Raw genomic sequence first — 25,990 nt, forward strand, 5'->3', positions numbered from 1 at the left:
TATACTAGACTCAATCGAAGAAGAGAGCGGGTGTTTCTATGTTCTTTAAATAAAATCTGTGTCTCTGTGCTTGACATTTTAAAGAAGTAGGCCACATCCTGTGTGCTAGAATAGAAATATGGTGAGTTTTTCTTCAATTCCTAAAATTATTCCACTACAGTAGTTATTTTGTTATTTAACAATGGGCACAGGTGTTTCCACACAGAGCTGCTCTCTGAAAACCTGGGCCAGGGACTCAGCACTGGGAGGTGTGGTTGCTTAGGGAAATGAGAGTTTCTTAGCTTAAAACTGGCAATTGACACCTTGCGGATTCACCCATTGTAATTCAATTACACTTTATTGAATTCCAATGGAGAAAATCCATAGGGGGCAAAGCTCTAGCGCCTATACAGTGGAAGTTCCTTCCAAAAACACTGGTAACCAATTAAAAAACTTAACTGATTTCAAAATAGCACTGTAAAGTGAACAGGCTACCAAGGGACTGCTATAATTATGCTCTTTCTCATCAAGTGAATACACATACACTTTCAGTGATATATTTAACCATCTCCAAGTCAACATCTTCCATAAACTAATCTGACATGGCTTTATGTCATGAATCATTCTGGGAAACACTCCTTTTTCTGCTACTGTCATTTCAGGACACCCCTTAGAATTCATTTTAGCATTAAAGGCTGTTTGGTCATTAAGATACTGCCTTCTTCACTGGATTCATTCACCAGTACCCTGACCCCTAAAAAAGACATCCAAAGCTTTATTCAATTATGCGTCTAAGTCTCTACACTCATGAAAATTGATCATCATGATGATTTATCTTGACGGGCAGTATTGAGAAGACTAATTAACCTCAGGTATTAGTGGGCACCTAATATTTATCTCTGGCCCTTTGTTAGGTGCAATGGAACATTTAGAAGCATTAGGAACAAAGATATTACTTTCAAGACACTTCAAGACTAGTCGGACAATTGGGATAAAAACAGAAAATTTAATATAATAAGAATCATGTTAAAGTATTGTCAAAATTCAAGAAACGCATAAGGAATATCATTTGCAAGTCAGGATTTCAAGGAATGGAGTCTAAGAATATGTATTTTTAAGGTTCCCAAGAGGGTTCTGAGAAAGAATCAGACTTGGAAACCTCTGGTATATATGTGCTTCTACTTTTGTTCCCTCCAGTCCCACATCAGTGACCTGCTTAGTACTTTCAAAGTCTGCACAAGCCCTTCAGTGCCACCTCCATCAGCCTTTCCCAGCCACATCTGCTCCATTCAGTCTGGTGTGGCACTCTTGGTTACCATTTCCTACTTTTTTTTTTTTTTTTTTTTTTAAACCTGATAGTTTTTTCAATGTCATTTAATGACTCCAAATCCTTTTATTTTTCTTTTTTTAACCCCTCAAATATCTGTGCTTCTTCCTTCTTACTGTCCCTTCTTGTCTGATGTCACCCATTCCTACACTTCCTTCAATTAAAGACCGGGCTAATCCCTTAATCTACGTTCCCAGACTTGACCTCAGTATCTCTCTATTTCTATCAAAGTCCATAAATTCAAAATATTTGCAAACTCCTTTCTTCTTCTCACCTCTTCATCAAAGGACTAACCCACCTCTCTCTGACTGTAGGAATCCTGAAGTAGTTGATGTAGGGTTGGAACAAGGAGGAATGGGAAGGAGACCTATTAGACCTAGCTGGAAACTGATTTCTTTCAAGAGTTCTTACACAGAACCTTGTAGCCTGCTTGTGTGCCAAACCCTATTGACTACCTAAGAGCTTTGTAATGATTCCTTCCTCTTCTGGCCTCCGTCCCCAACTGTCCTCTTTCAAGTTATCATCCAACTGTGAATATTCTTCTGAGTTGGAGGAAGCTAATCTCTGACTCACTTTTGTGCTATTTTTTAACATTATTAGATATGAACTCTTAAGTTGACAGTCTACAATTTAGAGACCTTCTAAGCCTTTGAAAAATCTGAATCATATTTTTATTTTAATTTTACTTTGATATCATTTATGAAGTTCCCTAAAACTAAAACACTAAATTTTAGACAACTTTTTTTTTTTTTTGGTACCAGTGATTGAACCCAGGGGTGCTCAACCACTGAGCCACATCCCCAGCCCTTTTTATATTTTATTGAGGGACAAGGCTTCCCTAAATTGCTGAGGCTATCTTTGCACTTGGATCCTCTTATCTCAACCTCCTGAGCCACTGGGATTATAGCCACCATGCCTAGTTTATGCAACTCTTATAAGAAAGAGTTTTCTCTTAACAAAAAACTTCAAGGAGTTAATGCAACTTAAATTTTATTAGTAAAAACAAAAAAGAAAATGACAATTGAAGAGGGATATTTACATTGTGTTCGTAAAGATTTCAAAGTGAAAATTCTTCAGTGTCTATAATTTCCAGTTTCAGTGGTCTGTTTTGCTGCCTGCTAAACTTAATAGGATTATAATGTTAACATCCTCACTCTAATTTAGTCCTAAAAAATCATTTCTTCTATTTTAAAAGCAGTATTTCTTATTTTAACTTCCTAATGTAATTTTTACTATGCAACGATCCCTCTCAGATTTAAGGATATTGTGCTGTAAGTAGTAATTGAATATTCAGAGTTTTTTCTTTCCCCTTTATCATAATTTTTGAAAGGGAAGTTATTCCTCAATTCAGATCCCATTTCTTCTCTAAATAGCAGTGACACCTCAAGCATCTTTTCCCTTTTTTCCTTTATTTAGATGGGAAGAAATTTCTGCACATTTATGTGGGCAATAATTCAAGCATTTGTGCAAATTTTCTTAAATAGTGAACTCTTCTGTTTAACCCTCTCCTGCATTCTTACTTCTGTACCTCACAATCACAAGAAATGAGTAAGATGAAATAAATTGCCTCCGTAATCAGAAATCATTTCCCAAACAATTCATCTGAATATAATCTGTGAGTCAAGTCTACACAAATGACAATGCCACTGCTTGCTCGAGGTGCAAGTCATGTAAATTATGCATGCAATTTCTGTACAGTCTTGTCAGTCACCTTACTTTTATTCTAGAGGAATTCAAGCAGTTATGGCACTTGAAGAAGCTGAGGAATGCAGGGCCATTAGATAATTTTGTTTTCCTTTTCTGTACAGATTTCCCTCCTGACCCTTTGCTGACACAGAACTGACAAATACTACAATTGTCACCTGCTGGTTTATTGGAAGAACTCTGCCTTGGGTGGCTTGAAAACTTCACTCATCTCATACGAAATCCCAAAAACGATTCATTCAGAAGTGACATAGGAACCATCCAGTCAGTGTATGGAAGAAAATGAGGTCAAGATTGGAAGTTGGAGTCAGGGTTTTATTTTCTTTTATGTGCTGGGATTATTGACAGTTATATTTTGAAATTTAAAGAGGTAGACTCATAATTTGCAAAAAAAGATTAGGGCATAATTGAAACACTTGACACTCATAAATACTGACTTGAAAGATAATTGAACTAATAGTTTACTTTTTTATTTTCTGAAGAAAACAGACAAATCCAGGTACTAAGAAACCTACGCACACAGCACACACACACACACACACACACACACACACGTGGTGGGCTGGACGCGGCTTGTCATGGCTTGAGTCATTTGTACACATCTCTTCCCAATTCTGTTCAGTGACTTTACCTTGATAACTTGAAATCAGCCAGGTGGGCATATTTATTCAACAAAAACCAACAAATGCTACAAGTCAGTTTGCTTACTTATTTGTTTTTTAGAGCCATTTGTCAAGCATGAAGTAGTGCTCCACTGCCATAACAGGCAGTTTGGGTTTTTTTCCTCAAGTTTTCATGACTGTTGCAGGATTGTTCACATTTATCTAAAATATCATTACAGAGTCATTTAATTAAGGTTTGATTTCTTAATAGCTTTGTTCCAAATTTCTGTCCCAGAGGGTGGCAGCATGGTACAGGAAAAAGTACCTGGGGCTTTGTATTCAAAGGTATTATTAGTCATGCCCCTTCGGTTTTTTTTTTTTTTTTTTTTTTTGACCTTGGAAAAGTCTCTAAAGCTCTCTGAGCCAAGGGTTCTCTCTTTCTAAAATAAGGATGGGTAGCGCCACCATGGAGATTAAACGGGATGATATAGTTATATCACCCAGTCACAGCCAACACAGACCCAGGTTGATTCGATGTGAGTTCACCCTTGCTGGTATCATGGACTGATGGGGTTTGGTGTTGAAAGGTCCTCAAGAGAGGTTTCACTGCTAAATTTCAGGCAACTGAAATCTTTGAGCTGCATGAAATCTTGATAAAGTTCAGTGTCTTTATTGTATAGAGGAGGCATTGATAATAAGTGAGTTATACAAGACCAGGTCTCCTAAATCCTAGCAGACTTGGATCAGAACTCCCTCCACTCTCCCATGGTACCTCCTTGACCTCTAAGTAGAATAGGAAACTATTTCTTCTCCCTCTTCCCTCTTTTCTATCCTCTCTCTTTATCTTTCCCTTCTTCCTCTCTCAATCCAATTAAATTTGATTTTGACTTTATTAAATTTGCTGTTTTCTCAGGGAATGTATATTCCCTGACTAAAGTAATTCTTTCCAAGAACATATCTTACTTGAAGAGTGGGATTCTTATGCTAAAAGATGTTCATGCAGATGTCAGGTTAACTAAGGATATGTGAGCAGATCAGGTGACCCAGGGAAGATGATCAAGCCTGGAGAAACATCTGTTCAGTGGGTGAATGACTCCTTAGGAAAGGCAAATGGAAGTCCTATTTCCACGTTACGTGCCAGGTTCTGCACTATCAACTCCATGATTACATTTATTTTTTATAATACACCAAATAGTTTAATAATATCATATTCTATATTTTGTAGATGAAGAACTTAAGGTTTAGGAAGATTAAGCTACTTTGCCCAGAGTCACACATTCCGTCTGTGGTGGAGTTACAATTCAAAACTAATATGTCTTTCTCTTGCGTCTTTCCCCAATGCTAGATTGATCGGGTAAGAGTGTATAGCTTCCATTCTATTCATTCCTTTTTCTTATTCTGATTAGAAATAGAAATTTATGAGACATATGCCCAGTTAATTCAGTCCCTTTAAATAGACACATTTGAGGAGATAAAATAGAAATTATTTTTAGTTTCTACATTTACTATTATCATTATTATTATTACCGTTATTATTGGTACTGGGAATTGAACCCAGGGTTGCTTCACCACTGAGCTATATACCTAGCCCTTTTTATTTTTTATATTGAGGGTCTTGCTAAGTTGCTGAGGCTGGTCTCAAACTAATGATCCTCCTGTCTCAACCTCCCAGTAGCTGGGATTACAGGCATGTGCCTCTGGGCCAGGCTTTAGTTTCTACTTCTAAGGAAAGTTTTCATTTTAAGAGATTATTCAAATTATCCAAAGTCAATAAGACAAAGATGTGCCTACTTTAGGTATCACACAGTAATTTGCACAATGTATCCTGCTGAATATTGGGTTTGTTATGAGGTAAGTCCACAACAGGAAGAACTCTGCAAGTCCTAACTGAATGGATTAAAGTGCAAAGAAAAAGAAGATGGAAGGTAGAAGTAACATACTACAGTCACTTCAAAATTTTGTCTAGGCTGAGCTCTGGCAAAGTTTGTGTCCGAAAACAGGAGACCCCACATTTGCACCACTTATGTTCACAAGGTACCGTAGCTCAGGGGTGTGGACATGCACGGGCCTCTGGAAAAAATAAAAGATCACAATTCAGCCTGGTTGTCAGAAATCAGAACTGGGATGACTCATTATGAGATCAGAAATGCAAATCCATAAAGGACAGCTGTCAACAATGGAATTTAGTTATGCCCACTCAGTACAGGAAGCACTTTGCCTTGTGCTTTAGTTTTATCAATCATGAAGCATTTCCCCACGTGGATTTTTAATGCATGATGAATTGCCTTCAGAGGACTTAGAAACCATCTAAGGAGGACCTTCCATGTGCATGGTCTTATTCTCTTATGGATTGTTAATACACAATGAATTAATTTCAGGGGGGTAAATAATTCAGGGAGGAAATTCCATGTTCAAAGTCTGATCCTGAGATTTGTTTGGGGGAAGGAAAGACTAATGAAGAAGGAAGCACTTTATGTTTTTTTTTTCACTTTATGTACTGAAAAGGTATTTGTGTGTAAGCTTTTACTTTGACTAGGGCCCATTAGAACATGATAGTGTGTTTTATATCAAGGTAATTGGCTTGGAATGTGCAATTTCATGAGCCAAAAGTCAGCAAAATAAAATACTTAAAATTATGATGGAAGCTAGCATTTATTGTATATTATTTAGAGCAGTGTCTGGTACAAGCCAAGTGTTAGCTATGAGGAGGTTGATAAGGGTGATGGTGATAGTGGGGGTGAAGATAATGATGCTGGTAATGGAAGTGATGGTGACGGGTGTGTGACAGTAGTGATTGTGACGATGGTGGTGATGAGGCTGATGGTGATGGCAGTGGTGATGGTAACAATGGTGAAGGTGATGCTGGTCATTATGGTGGTGTTGGTGATGGTGTGCCAGGCACCATACTGAACACTTCACATGCATTATTTCAGTTAATACCTGAAAACTCTCTGCAACAGATAGTATCACTCTGTTTCAGATGAGTTATTTATCTAGTGCCTCACAACGAGGAGATGGTGAAGTAAGGGTTGCTACAGTCCTGTGTCTTTGGAACTCAAATATATTTAAGGGCTTTTCTTAAAGCACCTGCTATGACTGGTTAGTCAAAACTAAAGAAAAACCCAAAGCACGAATTTTTTGCTTTTTGCTTTTCTTCTCTTAGAATGGGATAATCAAACCATTCCCTATGATAATTATGTATGCATGCACATACATATAACTATCTTCAAGTAGAGCAGCATACTTTTGACAGTGACTGAAAATGCATTAGTTTGACATAAACAGTCTAAAAGAAGTAAGTTGTTTCTGATGAAAATTGTCATGTAGCCTCTGACACAGGAAAAGTTTCTACAGACTCAGGCTCTGTAAACACTAACTCTGCCAACCCAAAAGTAACCTATGCACATATCCAGTGGTCAGCAATGTACCACAGACATCATTTAGTCCACAGTCACCCAAAACACCAACAGTAGGATCTTTACCCCTCAGGATCAACAATTTATTGTATTAAAAAGAGAAGATAATTTTCTTCTTTACCCCTCAGGATCAACGATTTATTGTATTAAAAAGAGAAGATAATTTTCTTGATTTTTGTCTATATTACAAAATATGATAATTATTATCCTTGTGCAAAAATTATTTTCCCATTATCAGATAAGATACATAATGAATTTGCTTTTGAGTCCACATAAATATACCACATTTATACTAAATAATCATATTTATACTAAATATACCCTTAAGAAATTTTGTTTGCTTGTAAACATATCTCAGAATGTAAGAAAATGTTCCATGGAAATATTGGAAATATTTAAGTAGAAAAAAGGCAATATTTTATAGTTAATACAGGTATAATTATTTTCAAGAAGAATTAATATTTAACTTATTGCTAAAATGCAAGTTCTAGTCTTTGGGAAATTATGCAATTTTTGCTCTATGTCAAAAGACCATATACACTGCAGGTCTAATAATGATCAATATGTGTAGTTCATAACTAATAAAATAGTAGTTCATGAAGCTTCCTAATTTGATCAATAGAATAGTTCTATAGATTAGGATGACTAAAAATTACATAAACTACATTTAAAAAGGTGCTTTTCACCCTAAATGTCTCTGGCTGAGATGAAAATCTCATATTCACAGAAAATTTGTTTCTGACTTAATAACAACAGTAATGGTAAAATAAGTAAATTACTGAGCATCTAATAGATCATAGCATTGTACTGCATGCTAAACATGGATTCTCCTTTGAGCATCATGGTGAAACTGTAAGATAGGTCTGGAAACTGAGGCACAGAGAGATAGACGCCTTGTCATTGGTTACACAGCTCAAAAAATGACAAAGTGTGACTCTAAACTTAGAGTCAGAGTCCAGCTTTTGAAATTGAACCTCTAGTGGGCATGTAATAGAGTATAAAGTACAACAGTAACAACATTATCTACTAGTTCAATAATTACTAAATTTGAGGTTCCCGATGATTAAGGAAGGAGGTATGATGTTAATCATATAGCACAGACTACCTTGGGTCTTGATCAAGAAACTACTTATTTACTAGTTTCCTGACCTTTGGTAAATTATTTAGTTTCTTTAGACTTCACTTTCCTCAGTGGTTAAATGGTGATAATAGTACCTCACAGAGTTACTGTGAGAATTAAAAAAGTTAAATCGCTTAGCACTAATATGAGAGCCTTTTATTAATATTATCACTCCTGCTGCTGCTGTTGTAATAGCGATGTGCCTTAAGTGTAAATTCTAAAAGAGTCGGGTGGATTCATGTGCACAGTGTTAGCAGGGAGTCCTTGAAAGACAGATAAAATGCAGATGAAGAAAGGAAGCAGGGAGGTCATTTCAGAAAGGGAATCAAAGGTGCACCTGAGAGAAGGACTGTGGGGTGGGCAGACAGAGTAGACAGATTCAGCCTGACAAAAGGTTTCATGTAAGAATGAGATGGCAGAGAGTAGTGTATATAATTTAATATTTCATGGTGCAAAATAGCACATTCATCATATTTCAATCTGGTATGTGTTCTCTACTTTTGTGTAAAAATCTCTAACCTAAGTGTGAAAAGCAGAAGTCTCCATTTGGCTTACTAAGTGATCCTGCATTATGTAACTCTGTAACTCTCCTCCTGTGTCTAATTTTCTTTGATTTTTGGATTTCTTTTCACCTTTAGGCTTCTATATAATTCTTAAGTGTACCGCTCAATATCAGGTATATATATCCTTCACTGACTAGTCAGATGGATAATCTCTTAGTGGTACCTGTACTACAATGTGGCATTTGCAGTAGAAGACATGTTTATTTCTCAGCTGTTGTTCTTTCTTTTCCATTCCTTCATATTCAATTAGTCTCTAAGTTCTGTGAGTTTGACCTCTGAAAAGCATCTGAGACACTGAGTCTTTCATCTTCCAAACCAGTTTACTCTAACCTTCTTAAGTATTTCTTGCTTGAATTATTATTTCAGTGTGCAACACACTTAGGTGTGTCTGCCTGTCTGAGGCCTTTTCAGAAAATCTTTTCCTGGAACCCTTACAAAGTGAATGTGGCCATATGATGATTCCAGCTGTAACTGATAGGATGAACAGCACCTAAGGACACCAGCCCAACTAATCCAGTCTTTGCCAAAGGACTCAAGGATTGACCAGAGAGAACATAAAAACTGAAACTTCCTATTTAGTGAGTACAGGATCCCCAGGGGCAGACCCTGTTTTTTCCAATGATGCCATATTCGAAAGCATGCAAGAAAATGAAGCTGGTTAAGAACAGCAGACAGAAAGAATCAAGAAAAGGATATGCAGCCCTGAGAAATAGAGAAGGGAATTCTTGGATCTTAATGGTCTGTGAGCCCAGTTCCTGTGAGGCTGGGTGTGGTGGTACTGCTTTTCCTATGTTTGGATACCACATTAGGTATCTTTTCTTGGGCTAGCTGGATTCTGTTGTTTCAACTAAATAACCTCAAAACAGCTTCTAAATGGTCTTCTTTCTACCTCACTCCTTTCCAAACCAGTGATTCTTAACCTTAGCTACATTGGAACTACCTTAGAAAATTAAACTATTCCTGGTTCTATCTCAAGATATTCTGACTAAATTAGTGTAGAGATGTACTTACATTCGATTGGTTAAAAAAGTCCATAGGTGATTCTAATATTCATCCATGGTCAAGAACCACCACCACACCAGCATTTCCAGAAATTTCCTGATGATAAATTGCTTAGGACACTTGTTAAAAATAGACATTTCCCCAAGAAACTGATATCCCTGGATTTCTCTAATTTGATGTATACTCTTACATGTTTACTGTCACTTGGGGTCATTCTTATTGGGAAAGTTCAAAAACTGCAAGCTAATCCAAAATAATATTTGTGAAACATATAATTTACTATCCAAAGAACCTTAATAACTTGCCATTGCATTTTACATAAAGTGCACATAACTTGGACAAAGCAGTCAAGATCTTTCACAGCCTGTTTGAATCTACCTTTCAAACCATCAAGTACTCTGTAGTCCAGCCAGACCATACTGCACAAGATTCTGTCCTTGATGTTTCTTTGCTTGTAATCACTGACTGTTTCTTTCCTAGAAAAACATCATAAAGCCTCAATCTGAGTGTCAACTCCCATTAGGAAGAATTTCTCTCCCTTTTCTGACTTTCCATTGAACTTGGTACAATGTGCTGCTGTATCTATTTTATGCTAATGGTACGCAGTTGTGGAGTATCTTGAAAGCACCCAGACTGTTTTGTCTTTTGCCCTTCCGTGTTTAAATTAGTGCCTAAAACAAAGGAAATGCTCAATGAACATTATTTGAATAAATGAGTACAGGAGTAAAGATTTATTTTATTCTGTGTCAGCACTGTAAAAGTAATAGGAGACATTTTAGAAAGTTGGCTGGAGTTAGTTGCTATAACATTTTTCCTAATTTATTTTCATTTTTTAAAAAAACTGGCTTGTCACTGGTGAGCTTTAATAGGGCTCTTTAAATCAAGAAACTTCGATTTTAATAATAAAACATATTCAGTCTAGATTCCATCATTCCTCTTTGTTAGAATTGAAAGGAGCTTGAAAGTTGCTATTAACTAGTCTTTGGGTGAAAGCCCACATATTATCTAGTGTAATATCACATGCCTTCCTTGCTCTCTATCATTGCAACATTGTGTACATTCCAGGAAAGTGACTCTATGACCACAAGAAGAAAAGTCAGGGGGTGAAGTAGAGGAGAAACAAAACCTGACTCAGTAAATGCAAAACTAAGACACCCAGTGCTAGAGAGGAAAAATAAAGGGAAAGAGCAGCTAATTAGGTTATAAGAGAATATAAACTGAAATTCTTTATGTTTTTACACTACAGAATTTTAGGTCTTCCTAAATTTGTCTAAGCTGACTTACTTTTCTGAAGCAAGACTTTTTTCTTTACTGTCCAATGTTTGGATGCCAATTTTTATAGCACAAACTGAAGCTAAATTTGCAGCCAGTTAGCATATACTTTATTTTAAATGCTTAAATAGGATCTTTTCCATACAAGGTAAAGTTTTTAAAACATAAAACAAGCAAGAGCAGTGAATAGTTGTTTCTCATTTCTTATCTAGGCTGAATGGAGTTTATTTAACTGGACTGACCAGACCCTGCAGCAAATGTGGCACTCCCTTGACAAGGTTCTCCAGACAGCAAGAGGCTGTTTGTATAAGAGTTTTAAAAAAATATCTGTAGAGGAGGAAAGGGGGTGATCCTTTTCCTGCCATCATAAAGGGTCATAGTTGTTATTCCTCTACCAAAAGAAAGATCAACAAAAGCATTCAAAATTTATTTACTCCAAGACTTGTATGACATGGGAGCCTTTAGATTGAAGAATCAAAGACCCAAGGGTGACCTATATGTGCCTATGATTAGATTTGAAGACTCATAGGCATCTGTGTAGAGATATGATTGGACCAAAGGGAATGATCTTTATGACCAGCTCCCACACAGAAAGGCAGGGGAGATTAGATTGATATAGTTAGGCTTTATGGCTTGTTTTGGACTAAAGAGGTTCTAGTTTCTATGACCAGATGTGGGGAAGAGAAATTTCAATTTCTGTGACTTGCCTTTGGGGGTGGCATGGGTGGAGAAAGGGCATCAGGAGACAGGGAAAGGTCAGAGAGACACTTTACTCTGAAGTTTTCACTTTGGGGTATTTTTTTTTCTGAGCCCCAACAATGTTATCTTCAGTGGCAGGAATCATGTGGCTCTGTGTGATCTCTTTCTCAAGTTCCTGCTTTGTTAAGGCAGCAATAACATCATGTTCTTGAAATTAAGATCCACAGTTAGAGCACCAAAGACCAAATAAAACCTTCTTCTGATGTCTGTCCCCAACATACTTGCTGCTCCTCATTTGAATAACTTATCATTTAACTTTATAAATGATTTTTATCTGAGTGCTCAAAATAGTTCATAGATATTAACTCATTTTTCTTTGCAGTGCTCCTATGAGATTACATATCTTCCCTATTTAGTGGTAGGCTCTCCACTGGGTTTCAAACGCTTTGCAGCAGGGAATCTGGTAGTGACAATTTTACTCTATAGGGCAGAGGGCCAGAACTGTGGCCTATAAACTCGTCTTCAACAAAGCATTAGATTAGCCCCTGCGTTTCTAGTTACTTCTGTCTGGGAGGTGCTCTAGCAACTTTGGCATCCTTCTCTACCAGAGTTCTCACCTGGGAGGAGAGAAGGGGGAATATTTGCTACATTTATTACATTTAGTTTCTGTTGGAAGACAGAGACACTGAAGCAGAGAAGTTGGAAAGTTATTTGCCTAAGAGCAAAAAGTTACTCGTTATTGAATCCAGTTCTGCAATAGGAAGTTATTGATTTCTATCCATGCTATGTGCTCTGGAGTTTTGCCATTTTTTTCTCCTTTGTTGTTATTGCTGTTATATTTTATAATAATCCTTAACTTTAGGATAAGTGAACTGGATGTCAGAGAAAAGATCAAACTAAAAAGTGTGTAAATAGTAAAATAACTGATTCTTTGACCACACAGTCTCCCCCACCCCAAAGAAAAGGAAACAGACTTACAAGTTTAAAAGAATTGTTCAGTTGGATGATTCTGAAAGGATGCAGCCTTGTTATTAACACTGAAAAGTTTAATTACATTTCATTATACTAGACTAGCTTCTCTTAATTGCTAAAAGGGGACTATGAAAGTAAAAACAAAAATGCTTAATCTCTAGGAGTGGATTTTCCTTCCTGCTTTGTAATGTAAATGTGCCTGTGTGTATATTAAAATTCATACACTCCATCCATCTCGCCGGCTTTTAACGGAGGGGTCACCTGACTTCACCTAGAGCCGTCCCCCTCCCTTTCCCAGAGGAAACCCAAAAGTGAGAGACAGGCGTGTATGTAACACAGGTTCTCCTGCTGAGAGATGTAAATGACCCTGACTAAACGGGAGAGTGAGGTTGCTGGTGGGGGTTGGGGAAAGGGAAACGGAGGGAGAGAGCGAGCGAGAGAGGAGAGAGAGAGACAGAGAGGGAGAGAGAGAGAGAGGGAGAGAAGTGCTGCATGCTTCATCTTTGAGAGGAGGGAAAACAAAAGACCTCAGCGGCAGTTTTGTGTTGCTGTGTCTGGCTTAAAGAGGAAAATTCTAGACACCCGTGCTGGAGACATCAAAGCTCAGCTGAGACTACTTCTATCAAGAGCATTGTTTTATCTGAGAATGGGTTGGATCAGTACAGGTGGTTTGAGAAGACGCTGACTGAGGACCATGGAAAGGTGGGCGAGGACGCGCGGCTTCCCTGCTTCCTCTGAGCAGAGCTCTAGGTTAGTAAGCTGAAACGACCCGGTCTGGCTTCAATATCTCTATGTGTATATTTGTGTGTTTTCTATTTATAGCTTCCAAACCCTTCTGCTCCCCAGTCCCTGGGTAAGGCAGTGCCATATTCCACCAGATGTGAACCTAAACTTGATTCGACTCTCACTTCATGTACCAAATGCCTCTCCTTTGCTTGCGGAGCTTTTGTTCAGTACAGCCAGTGGAGAGCCGTCATGATGTCTCCTTCTGAGTCACAATGTGTGTTTCAGCCCTAGATTGTCAGGTGGCTGTTTGGGGAATAGTTGGCATTTTGCTCCACAAGGCTGCAAATCCATGATGAGGGTATTGTGAAATGTAAACAGCAAATATCTGCTGACTTGGCATTTTTTTGTCATGTCAGAAGAATTTAGAGATGACCCTCTGCTTTTGCTTTATCTTAATTTCCCACATAATTGAGTTCCCATATAATAAGTTTGAAATGGCACCCCATCAACAAAGGCACACCCCAGGTATTCTTCCAGTAGTGTGTTTTACCTCCTATTGGAACCAAAGCTTTTTTAAAAAAATCATCGTATGGGACCTGATTTGGGGAAAGAATACAATGTGTCAATTAAATTAGGTTCAAAGCCATTTTTTTATGAGTGGGTACAGATGTGTGTAAATCAAACACATAATTTCTCTTGTTTCTTGCTGTGCGGATAGAGTGTCTTTTGTTCCAGCGTGTGTATTTTCCTGTGTTTTTACAAAGAAAGCATTGCCTATGCTTTCTGTGATAGCAGGAGGCTTCTATGCCAATTTGCCATTGTGCCCTGGTCAAGAATCTGCTCTATTCTGAAGTAAACTGCCCAGAGGTATTAGTCAAGAAGCTGCAGGAGGGCGAGGAGTGGGAAGAGGAGCCTTTTTCCTCCCTCCCCCTCTTCTTTTTCTTTTTTTGACTCAGAAGTGTCTAATTCACATGATTTTAAGAGGAACTGGGGAAAGCATTGAATAGGATGCAGATCTGTGCCATGCAATTGCCAAAGACTCTATCAAGAAGATGCTCAGAGCTGAGGGAATCAGATTTGTAATGGACTCTTTAAGAAAATGTGCTGTGAGGGTGACTGGCTGTGTCCCTTTGGACCAAATTAAGATGCGCTCTGGCAGTGCACGAGCCGCTGTGAGCTGACATTTTCTTGTGAACCTAGTGAAAAATGGCTCCATATTTCTCCTCCCGTCCTGAGGAGATGGTCTTCAAGTAGTTGAGCCTTTCCCCAGCATTGTGATTTGCTCTGATTGCTGTTTCCTTAAAGGGCCGGACTGGCTCGTGGTTCCTTTCAGTTTGCCTGCTTTTTAAAATCTCGGCTTGAATGGGGAGTGGGTGGTGACGGTTTTACTTCAAATACAAACTACCCAGAGCAAAGCTAGCAGCAAATATCTTTCTGGCAATCACAGGTTTCCATTTTTAAAAGGATAGATTAGATTTGTCAGGACATAATGTGAGGCACTTTTTGTTGTTTTTAAGTGAGTTGGTAAACAATTTCTCTAAGAAAAGACCCACACATGTGTGACACTTTACATTTGGACTTTTGGCATGGTAAGTGACAGGTAAAAACCTGGGAATGTTTGCCTATCATTTCGGCTCTGATAATAACAAAGCAGCTATTTTCTATCTTACTGGATTCCACCCCCCCCCTTTTTTTTTTTTTTTTTTTTTTTGAATTGTGATCCATTGTGCTAGGAGAAAGATATGTCCAACGTTAGGATGCAGGGAAGAAATGTACTACTGTCCTGTACATGTGCTTATTGAGGAATTCCTGTACTGAGCAGGGAGTGGAGATGCTACAGCAGCCACACTGCTCCTTTATTTAGGCTTTGGTGTGTGAAAGCTCCAGCCAGCAGAGGCAGGATGCACTTTAGCAGAGGGCTGTGTGTTTGAGAGAGTAGTGAAGAGCATGGGTTGTTGGGGGTATGCAAAATCAGCCATTCTCTATCATAGAGCATTCTAAAATGCTGGAGTATAGAGTGGGTTCAGGAGGTAGGGTCTGGGCTCCTTATATTTTAGGCAAGAGCTATAGTGTCAAGGCACCATCCAGTAGGGAAGGTAACCTGAGGATGCAAAATAGTGCAATAGTGTATAAATTGCACAGAAAGAATAGTTCTTTAAAGTGTATAATTCCCTAATTATAGAAATTTGTAAGAACCTCAGTGCTTTGTACAAAATGACATGGGGTCATCTTTGTCTAGGACAAGTTAGACTTTAGAACAAAAATTTTAACAGCATCATGAAAACAGTTTCCTAAGTGTTTTGGATATTGTACCATTTTCACTACTGAAAGGTATCTCTTTAAGAGGATCACTCTCTTTCTCTCAATTACACATACACACACACACACACACACACACACACTTGTACTGAGGATTCAACCCAGTAGCATTTTACCACTGAGCTACATCCCCAGCCCTTTTAATTTTTTTTTTTTTTTTTTTTTTTTTTGTGAGACAGTGTCTTACCTAGTTGCTGAGGTTGGCCTTGAACTTGTGATCTTCCTGATCAGCTTACTGAGTCACTGGGATTACAGGACTGCACCACCACACATGACTAGGAATTATATTTTTATTATCTTTCCATGACGTGGTAGTTAGGGCACAGGTTTTCTTGGAGTTTGTTTGGAATAATTTTGATAAAGATGAAGCCATAAGATTTTCCTCTGTAGAACCACAGAAATGGAACTTTAACATGTAGATCTGATTGCTGCATTTATACATGCAGACAATGTGACTATGGCACATGGTGTGCTTTGGGGAAATTGATGCAGTCATAGTAGAACAATGAACAAAACAATAGAGGGAACAATAAAAACATGGATTTCAAAGTTCACTAGAGGATCAGCATGGTCACTCTTACATATTCCTTATGACTCCTAAGACAGTTTTATCCAGAAAAATTTCAGGTGATTCTAAAACTAAGGACAGAGTTCACTAACTATTTTGGAAGCACTTGTATATAAACCAGATAATGTGATATACAAAAGAGGCATGAATCCTTGAAACTTTCTACCAATGTATTTTGTTTTACAAGCAGCAAAATACCCAAAATACAGAATCAGTTCACAGAGCAGCAGTCTCTCAGGGAGAACTGAGAAAATCTAGGATGATTAACCAATTTTTTGACATGAGGGCTATGTGCTGCTTGGGTAACATTTGGGATGCCACAGAATTGTTTTGTTTTGTTTTTCCTTCAGTGCCAGGACCTTTCACATGCTAGGCAAGCATTCTCCCACTGAGCTACACCCCAGACCCTCAATGAGTTCATGATGAGGGCAAAAATAGAAAAACCCACATGTTAAAATAAATTTCCATACTCCTATATTCTTTTTATAGCTTTGAATTTGGAAAATAGAAAATTTCTTAAGAGTAAAACTAGTTATTCATAAGATACCTGCGGCATAGAAAGGAAAAGTTGGACTAAAACAATGAAGTTTCCAATAAAGATGTTTTACTCCAATTTAATTCTTCTTGAAATATTTTTAAACAGAAAACTGCTTTCTGAGAACATCTGAAGTAGCAATGGCCTGCTATCTGATGTCCATTTTGCTCACTTTTAGAACTCTACAACCCTAAATTCTATTTGCAATTGTTAAAAGCTTTATGAAAGGGCAACATGACATTAAATAAGCAGAGACATGATAAAAGGTTCCGAGCTTAAAATACTTCAATTTTAGGTTTAATTTAAGGTACATTTCTTCTCTGTCATGTCTCAAGTTTTACTTTAAGTCATGCAGCTTGTAGCAATCTAAGACATCAGTTGTTTATTCTGAAGATAACAGATTTGTAGCATAATTATAGAAAAATAAAAGTACTTTGCTATTTTGACTGCATTAGTTGGTGTCTTTAGAAAGATAGGAACCACCAGGTGCAGTAACTTGAAATCCCACTGACTCAGGAGGCTGATGTAGGAAGATCAAAAGTGTAAGGCAATTTAGACACACCCTGTCTCAAAATGAAAAGGACTGATAATGTAGCTTAGTGGTAGAATCCCCTAGATTCAATCCATAGTCCTGCAAAACTAAATAAGTAAATAAATAAATGGATAATAACCTTATTAGGATGTGACATATCAGTACAAGTGATTCACAGATATCAGAGGTTAAAGTATATACCATCTATTTTAAGACTTGTAAATCTATAGTAAAGTGTTTCGTTTTCTACTCAGTTCTGTTCACAAGGATGGTTCTTTGTCACATAACCATATTTTCCCAAAACAGCACCTTCTCTTTTCTCCTGTAGATTGCCTACCTATCCTCCCAAAGCACTCCAGTAATACATCAAATTCAGAGTGTGATAGTGATATAAAATTTCCTGATCAAGGTCTTTGGCAATTTAATGTTCATCCCGTGGAAGAACACAATCAGAATAGTTATTTAAAAACATTTACATCAGAAAAGCATTTCAAACACTGGAGTCTTTAAGGAAACTCTCAATGGAGTGTATTTTGAAATAGGAGGCTCATTCCCAGGTGGTCCACCAATGGAGAAGCAGCAGCAAGCTGAACCAATAACTCTAATTAAAGCATGTTGTGGATCAGGAAGTTACCAGACTAATAAGACCTCAATGAGGTTCCAGAGCCAGCTGCTTTACTTTTCACCTTTCTTTTCTCCTTGGGGCTGGGGATCAGGCGAATAATACCTTCAATAAGAGATCATTTCTGCTATAAGATCCTCTCTGAAATAGACCAGACCTAAAAACAGTTCAGGTGTTTTCAAGGTCCTCTCAGCATGAAGTTTCTGTAACTTTCTCCACCCAGAAACATATTCCAAGAAACTTTGCAAGTTCCTCTAAGTTTTGTTGGTGTTAAGGGTCTTACAAAACACTGCTCACAAAGGCACACACCTTGCCCAACAGGACAAACAATGGAATTCGAGTCTTGTCTGTCTGGTCTATAATAGAAAATGAGCCCTCTGTGTGCTTTAACTCAAAAGACTAGAGAAGCTCAAATGCCAAGCTAAGGAACTGCTCCCAGGTAAAATGATCCTCCTGCATTAGCCTCCCTAGTTACTGGGACTAGACACATACCACCATACCTCACAGTGGATCTTAATCTTGGATTCAAATAACTCTTTAAGAAGAGTTGTTCTTACATAGAGGTCTTAGAAAACTTCACATTTTGTTGACTCTCAAGGCCCTAGCACATGTTGTGTCTTCTACCAGGACACTCCTCTACCCAATTTTCTTGCTCACACATTAAATTGTGTGTTGATGAAATGGGCTCAGAGATCATTATGCTTTTTTCTTTTTTCATTGTATTTACTGTTGTACTTTTATAATGTTCAATTTCATATCAGTGCCTTTATTTAATTACTGTCTTTTCCAGGAGACAGGACCTTCTAAATTTGTTTTTCTCACAGCAGTATTCTGAGGACCTCAGATCATGTCACCTCATATATTAAGTGTGCAATACATGTTTGCTAGATGAGCAATTTAATGAATACCAAGGCACCAACATTGTGGAAAGATAAAGTGTAATTGGTTTGGTTCAACAAAGAACAGTTCTTTGAGTTGGCTAGTGTGGAAACCTGATAGTACCAGGTAGTCCCATGATCTCCTTTGGTTGGAAATTTCCATCTGAGAAAGATCACTTAAATGTCTGCTCTTATAATATCTCAAAACAGCACTTTCCTATTATGTTAGTCAGCTTTTTTGTCACTGTGACAAAATACCTGAGAAGGTTGACTTAGAATGAGAAATATTTATTTTGACTCATGATTTCAAAGGTTTCAGTCCTGGGTAAGGTGACTCCTTGTGATGCAGTACATCATGGTGGTTGGTGAGGAGCACAGCAGAGCAAGGCTCACACCTCATGGTCACCAGGAAGCAAAAAGAATGAGTAAGGTTCCAAGAACTAGACATACCCTTCCAGGGCATGCCCCCACTAACCTATTTCCTCCAAGTAGACTCTACCACCTATGAATACCACCACCTCTCAATAGTCCATTCAGTTATGAACCCTCATGGGTCAGAACATTCATGACCTAATCACTTCCCCAAAGTCCCACCTCTGAATATTGCTGCACTGAGGACCAAGTCTTCCATATTCAAGCCTTTAGAGAACATTCCAGATCCAGACCATAACCACTCTCTGTATCAAAAGTTCATAGTGTCTTAAGCAAAATGGTGGTCTATCCTTCCTTAATCACATCATCCTTAGTGCTCTGCATCTAGGTTTCATCCACAGTGGCTGTGCCTTGATAAGTAACCTGGTAATGGGCTTGTGAGTCCTGAAGCCCTCCTAGATGTGAACTTTCCATTGTGTTTTCAAAAAAGTTATTGTGGACTGTTTAGCACTCTGCTTATCAGTCTGAGGGACTGTGAGGCGGAACATGCACTAAACTTCTGGAAGCTTGCTTTTCAGTTGTGGCACTAACAGCAGATGGCTGCTCTGAATTGGTGATCAAGAACTGTATTTGATAGTACATATTATAATAAAACCAGAGCACAAAAGAAAGGATTTGTGGAAGAGGTGGGACTCCAAGCAGAGCATGAAGAGTAAATGACGTCTGCATTATCAGAGAGGGGGAAGAATAGTTTAACATTTTGGGCAAAACGTGAAAAAAATGGTCAATGGAATTTAGCACAAGGTGTGTTGAACTATAAGAAGATCCTACTAATGCCAATTTTACTAACCACAAAGGGGAAGAGACTATTCATGAATTCATTAAAATTTCATTCAAGTCATAAGTTTGAGATTGTTAGGACAGTTAGCAGTTCTATTTCTGCACCCTGAAATTTTCTTCCCATTATGACTAGTATACTCATTTCAGCATTTAAAATTAATCTGAAAGAAGTCTTCTGTCAGAGGTGCTTTTAAAGATTCTTTCAGCAATATTGATCACTTTAATTGAGGTTTATTGAAAGTGCTCAGCATAGCTCTCTTGTGGTTCATGTTCTATAAATACATCATCGTCTTATTGATAGATAGTAGAGTTTTCATTTCATTGCAGTCAGCCTAACACCTTGTAGAAACCTTAAATTCCCACCAGAGCACGAGGAGGAAGAAACATTCTTTGCTTCTGGTCTCCCAGTTGTCCTTAAGCACAGTACTAAATGAGAATAATTGTAAAAATGTGTTCTTAGTAGTGCCAAGCCTTCTCTTTCATCCCTATGTCCAGTTAGTAGGTTTTCTGTCAGAAATCCTGGAAAGAATAAACATAATTAAGAAGTTATAAAATAGCAAGTTTATACATATGGCAATTGAAATTAAGTGATTTTTTTTTTTTTTTTAAAAGCAGGTCAGATAACCCATAAGTAACCTACTACTGAAGTTAATAAGATAAACAGTTTACATTTTAGTGATTGAGTTTTAGGTTAGGTGCTGGAATTGTTAAATCCTGTGGAAAGACACCAGGCTTGTTTTTTGGACCTCCCTTGTTTATATAGAGATATTGGTCTCTAGGGTAAGGTATGTATTTAGAGAGCGGATTCCCTCTTAGGACCCCTTGCCAACAATAGTACTGTAAACCATGCTTTGAAAGTAAGACCTCGTACACACAGTCTCTAAGTGCCTTCACCACTACAGAAGGGAAAGAGTATATTTCATGCCTTCAAGATATCACAGATAGCTGGACACAATGGTGCACTCCTATAATCCCAGGAACTCAGAGGGCTGAGGGAGGAGATCCTGGACAACTTAGCAAAACCATAACAACTTAGCAAGACCCCGTTTTTAAAAAAAAAAAAAAAAAAAAAAAAGGATGGGGGATGTGGCTCAGTGGTAAAGTGCCCTGGATTCAATCCCCATTACCAAAAATAAATAAATATCCTAACCCCTTCTTCACACCTTGTGCATGACTCTTTCAATGTATGCAAGGTTAAAGAAACACTTCGCAAAATGAAATTGTTTTACTCCCCTTTTTAATTTCAAAAGAGTAAACATGAAAAGAGGTTGGGATTGGCCAGTTGTATAAAATTCTGCTCTGTGGATTCCCAAGTTATGATAGCTCATTCCCATTGTGCATGCAAGCATTCGTATAGTGCTGCATATGGTAACTTTTATTCCCTATTATATAGTCGCTGCTTCGGGAATCGTCTTTCTTTCATGATTGGTACATTAGAGTTTAAGAAAAGTCTTTGCTGTTCCATTTATCTAAGTCAACGACATAGAAATTGATATTAAACTATTCCTCTATTAATAGTTCCTATCCCCCAAACCTGAAAAACACATTTAACTGTGCCTGGTTACTGGCAGTTTTTGATGGACTTATCCATGGTTCATTCCACACGCTTCTGTAGAATGTGCTGTGTCTATAGAATGCTTGAATTACGGTCTTTCAAGAAGGCTGAGGTTTCCTGGTACTCAGACAAGTGTGCTAAACAAAATGTTATTTCATGCATATGAGTCTGCCCATGTTTTTTCCCACTAACTGGAATTTCTTCTTCCAAGCAAATGCTAGTTTTAAACATAGGTCTTCTATGTAAACTTTCTTGATTAGCACCCCCTTGATGCTAGGAAAAATTGATTGTTTACCATAACCATGCACACATATGCACATATACTTGACACATACTCTATTATGCTTTTCCATTTACAATTCAGTTTCTCCCACTGACATATACTTTCCAAAGCAGGTACTTTCTTGGTTATTCCTCTCAATGCATTACTTAAGACAGGATCAAGCACACAGTTTGTATATGTTTTAGTTACAACTTGAAGAAGCTGATCCTCTCCTTGTTCACATCATGGAAGGAGTGTAATGTGCATTTATGAAATGAAATGGTTCAAAATCCCCATTTGTTTTAGTATGTATTCTTTACAGTCTCAGTTTACTAAAACTAAAAACGAATGTTAAGTATACTAGAAATCACTACAGTTTTTCCTCTAAGAAACTACAAAGTTTAATGGTCAAAGGTAAACAATGAAAGGTAGAATGAAAGAAAATTGATATAAATAATTCCACACATAAAAAATTAACTAGATAGGATCCGTGCATCTTGTTTGTCTTTTTGTCTAAAATCATGTCTATCCTCTCACTGCTGATGGTGCTTTCTATTCCTGTCCACCACAGCAATGGGGAGGCAAAGGAAACCCGTGTTACCCTTGCCCAGAACTTTGCTATTCTGATTGGGTTGGGACTGTGACCGAGAAGCATCAGTTTGCCTCCGAACTTTTTGTAAACAGAACCTTGGACCCCATCCCAGCCTATAGAGTCAGAGTCTGCATTCAATAAGCTGCTTTGATGGCTCAATTCTTCACTAATGTTTGAGAAGCACTATTGCAGAGAACTCGTTTGAAGTTTCAGTCAATTTTGTAACCTACAGTTTGGCTAGTAACTAGGGGACACATTGTGAATATGGAAAATTATTTCTTTTCTCAAACTATAGAATGGAAGCAATTCTCCCTTCTTTCCCATTCTTGCATGTCCTGGGAAAAAGAAAAAAATGAACCTTAGAAGCTAATACTTTTCTTCTTCCCAGACAAACTTCTGTTGTATATATCAACAGGCAATAATATGCAGCAGGGGAGAGACTAGAGTTGTGCCTGTCTCTGGCACATATTTAACTATATAAAGTTGGGCAGCTCCCTTGGGCCTTTCTACCTCATTTTTCTTTTCTGTAAAATGAGAATTGTAATACTTCTTGGCAATGTTGTTCCAATACAGAGATGAGGATGAGAAGGTCCTATATCATGCATGGCACAGAGGAGGCACTCAATGAACATCTCTGGCTAGCATTTTCGTACCCTAGTTCCTCTTGACTTCTTGGTTAAAGGACTCTAATCTCTACTCTATTCTAGGCATTTGCCTCAGGTACCTCTTATAAATGGACATTGTCTATTCCAATTGGTTTGGCTTCCTGCTACCAGAGTTCAAGAAGACTACCTAATGAACCCATGGGCTTCTCTCCCATACACACATATAGTGAAATAAAATGCTACTGGGGACATAAACAAAGCCCAAAGGAAACTCATATGCCTCATATCATTTTCCTTCTTCCAATAAAGCAAATTTAGACCACTTCTCACTAAGATTGTCAAGGAGAACCATCAGAATATGCTAGGGAGGTGGGGATGTCATTAACTGGAATAGAGTAAAAATTTAGCATGGGAGCATAAGAGTGAACATTCAATTGTTCATATGTGGAATCTAAAACAGTTGATCTCATAGAAGTAGAGAGTAGAATGGTGGTTACCAGGAGCTGGGGTGGCTTGGGGATGTGAGAGAGAGATTGGTGGTAGGATATAGGTTGAACGGCAAGGTGACTGTGGTTAATGATGATGCATTGTAGTCTTGAAAAATGTGGAGTGGATCTTATGTGCTCTCACCTCAAAAATGATAACTATATGAGGTAATGCATCTGTTAATTAGATTCAACCATTCCATAATATGTATGTACTTTAAAACATCATGTCATAGAAGCGAAAAACACAAGGTTATCTGTCAATTAAAACAGTAAATCTGAAGCATCAAATTGCAGGCTTCTAATTCTAAGGACTGCCATTCCATGATAGTTGTTTTTGATCTAAGTGGGAATTTTAATACAGGAGTGTCTGCACCCTTACTGCACTCTAGAAGACAATGTAGTTTTAAAAATATTACGTAACAAAGAAAGATACAGGTTATAAAAGGCAAGTGTTCACAGAGAAATTGTTCAAAGCAGTTTTATTTTCTTGAAGACTTAACATGAAAGGAAAAAAAAGTTAGATTTCTCTCTGGGAAAATGTGTGATAGAAATTTAACACATAAACTCACATTAAGATACTCAGCTGTTATTAATCTGCATTTTATTTTGTCATGGCAGTATGAAAGAAAATAAGGTATTTTGTTTAATTAACAATTTTTGGTAACAATTTTATATTAGTTTCGTTCTTTCGTATAACTAATGAGTTTATCACAATATGATATTCAAATTCTCACATTGAAATGAACATTGCCATATTAAATTTGCAATTTTAATATTTACAACTAAAGAGAAAAATAAGAGCTTCTAATTAACTTTTTAGATTCTCTTTTTGGTTACACAACTTTTAAAAATTAATTCAAAGCGTAGTCTTACCTTGCACTAAAAAATGTGCATACTTATGATTTCATTATTTTTCAATGGTTTTCTTGATGAGGTGTGTACAATCATCTTAGTGCTATGTGTCTTCACCTAGAAATGAATTCATAATTAAAAATAAAGTGAAACACTTATTTTTATACTTCTATACAGATAATCTTAAATAGGCTAAATTTTCAAATTCTAAAATGTTAAAATATTTATAGTTTTTCTTACCATTTCTGTCTCTGGTACACTTGTGATTACTTAATATGTAGAACTCTATTTTATTATTTTCTTGACACTAATCCTTTTAAAAATTTATTTCAATGATTTCCTCAAAAATATATTTGTATAGGTTGAATTGTATTTGCATTCTTTGGATTGATGAATGCCTTATGCAAAGATTCATTATCTATTATGTGTCAGATTTTGGTTAGCTGCTTAAGATACAGAGATTATCCAGACCCATGAGGAGTTCATAATTTAGTGTAAGAGATGGGAGTGCCAACATGTGATATGAAAGTGACAGATTAACAACCCTTGTGGTATGAGCATATGAAGGCATGTGCCTTAATTCTTCACAGAGGTGTGAAGAAATCTAAGATCCAAGAGTGAATATCACTCTCTCAATTATAGAAAGAGGAAAGGATATTCAGAAAGAAAAAGCAGTATTGCTTGAGATGCACAAAGAGCATTGTTTGCCCAAAAAATATTAGCCACTGCAGTGCAGACTTGGGGGAATATGGAGAACAAAAAGAATGAGGTCCTTTTATGATGGGGAGGATTCTTATGACAAGTTGCACAGTCTTGAAGTTTTTTATTTATTTTCACATAGATGTGCATGTAATGATGTGTGTATCTAGTTAACCATATGAAAGGATCCTGGTGTGCGTACACATCATTCTTCTCAAGTATATCTGAGCCCGTGAAAACACATTTCAGTGTAATGCTTAATGAAAGAGAAGATTAGAAAAATAGAATTTGGGCAGAATGATTATAAGTACACTCAATCCTGTGTATATGAAACATTGGATTTTTCTTTTTTTAATGAAAACTATGCATTGTGTTTCTAGCATTCACCATTCATACTATAAATATTTATTGAATGTCCGCTATAGTTCAGGCATTATTCCAGGTGATTTTGATACAGCAATAAACGAAACAGAAATCCTGTTCTTCATGAGAGAGACCAGGAATGCGAAAGATAACTCAATAAAATATATGCTAGATAATGATCATGGAAGATAAAATAGGTAGGGAAGTGGAACATTAAATATCTCAAATCGGGGGAAGAGGGGAAAGATATTTTTGGAAGGGAAGCCAGGAAAGGCAATTCTAGAAGGATGACTGAGTCAAGACTTGACAGAGATGAGAGTTACCATGGTGGAAGGGGGTGAAGACCTTTGCCAAACATGCAGGTTTGTGATGCTCTTTTTGTCCTCTCAGAAGACAGGAATGATTCAATGGCAGTCTTATACTTGCAGGATTCAGGCGTGAGGTCCATGGTAAAGCGCACATTTGGGGGTCAACTCTTCATTGTGGTGTTTAAAGCCATGTGTATAATGACATGATCTAAGGTCTG

The 25,990-nt window shown here is 37.4% G+C and overlaps 1 protein-coding gene across 9 annotated transcripts in view; it reads left to right on the forward strand.

The window, feature by feature from the left end:
* The window catches only part of MAGI2 (membrane associated guanylate kinase, WW and PDZ domain containing 2), a 1,317,383-nt gene that overhangs the window by 618,566 nt on the left and 672,827 nt on the right, over positions 1-25,990 (forward strand). The window contains exon 1 of one of the 9 annotated variants that reach the window (XM_079150218.1): positions 7,262-13,406. The exons of the other annotated variants lie outside the window; for them this stretch is intronic. The gene's annotated coding sequence lies outside the window, so the exon portion shown is untranslated. Of the gene's footprint in view, positions 1-7,261; positions 13,407-25,990 lie in introns of those variants that run through there. 9 annotated transcript variants of the gene reach the window in all.

The sequence above is a fragment of the Sciurus vulgaris genome (assembly GCF_902686455.1).
Source record: "Sciurus vulgaris genome assembly, chromosome: 8".
In the NCBI taxonomy this organism is placed as follows: domain Eukaryota; kingdom Metazoa; phylum Chordata; class Mammalia; order Rodentia; family Sciuridae; genus Sciurus; species Sciurus vulgaris.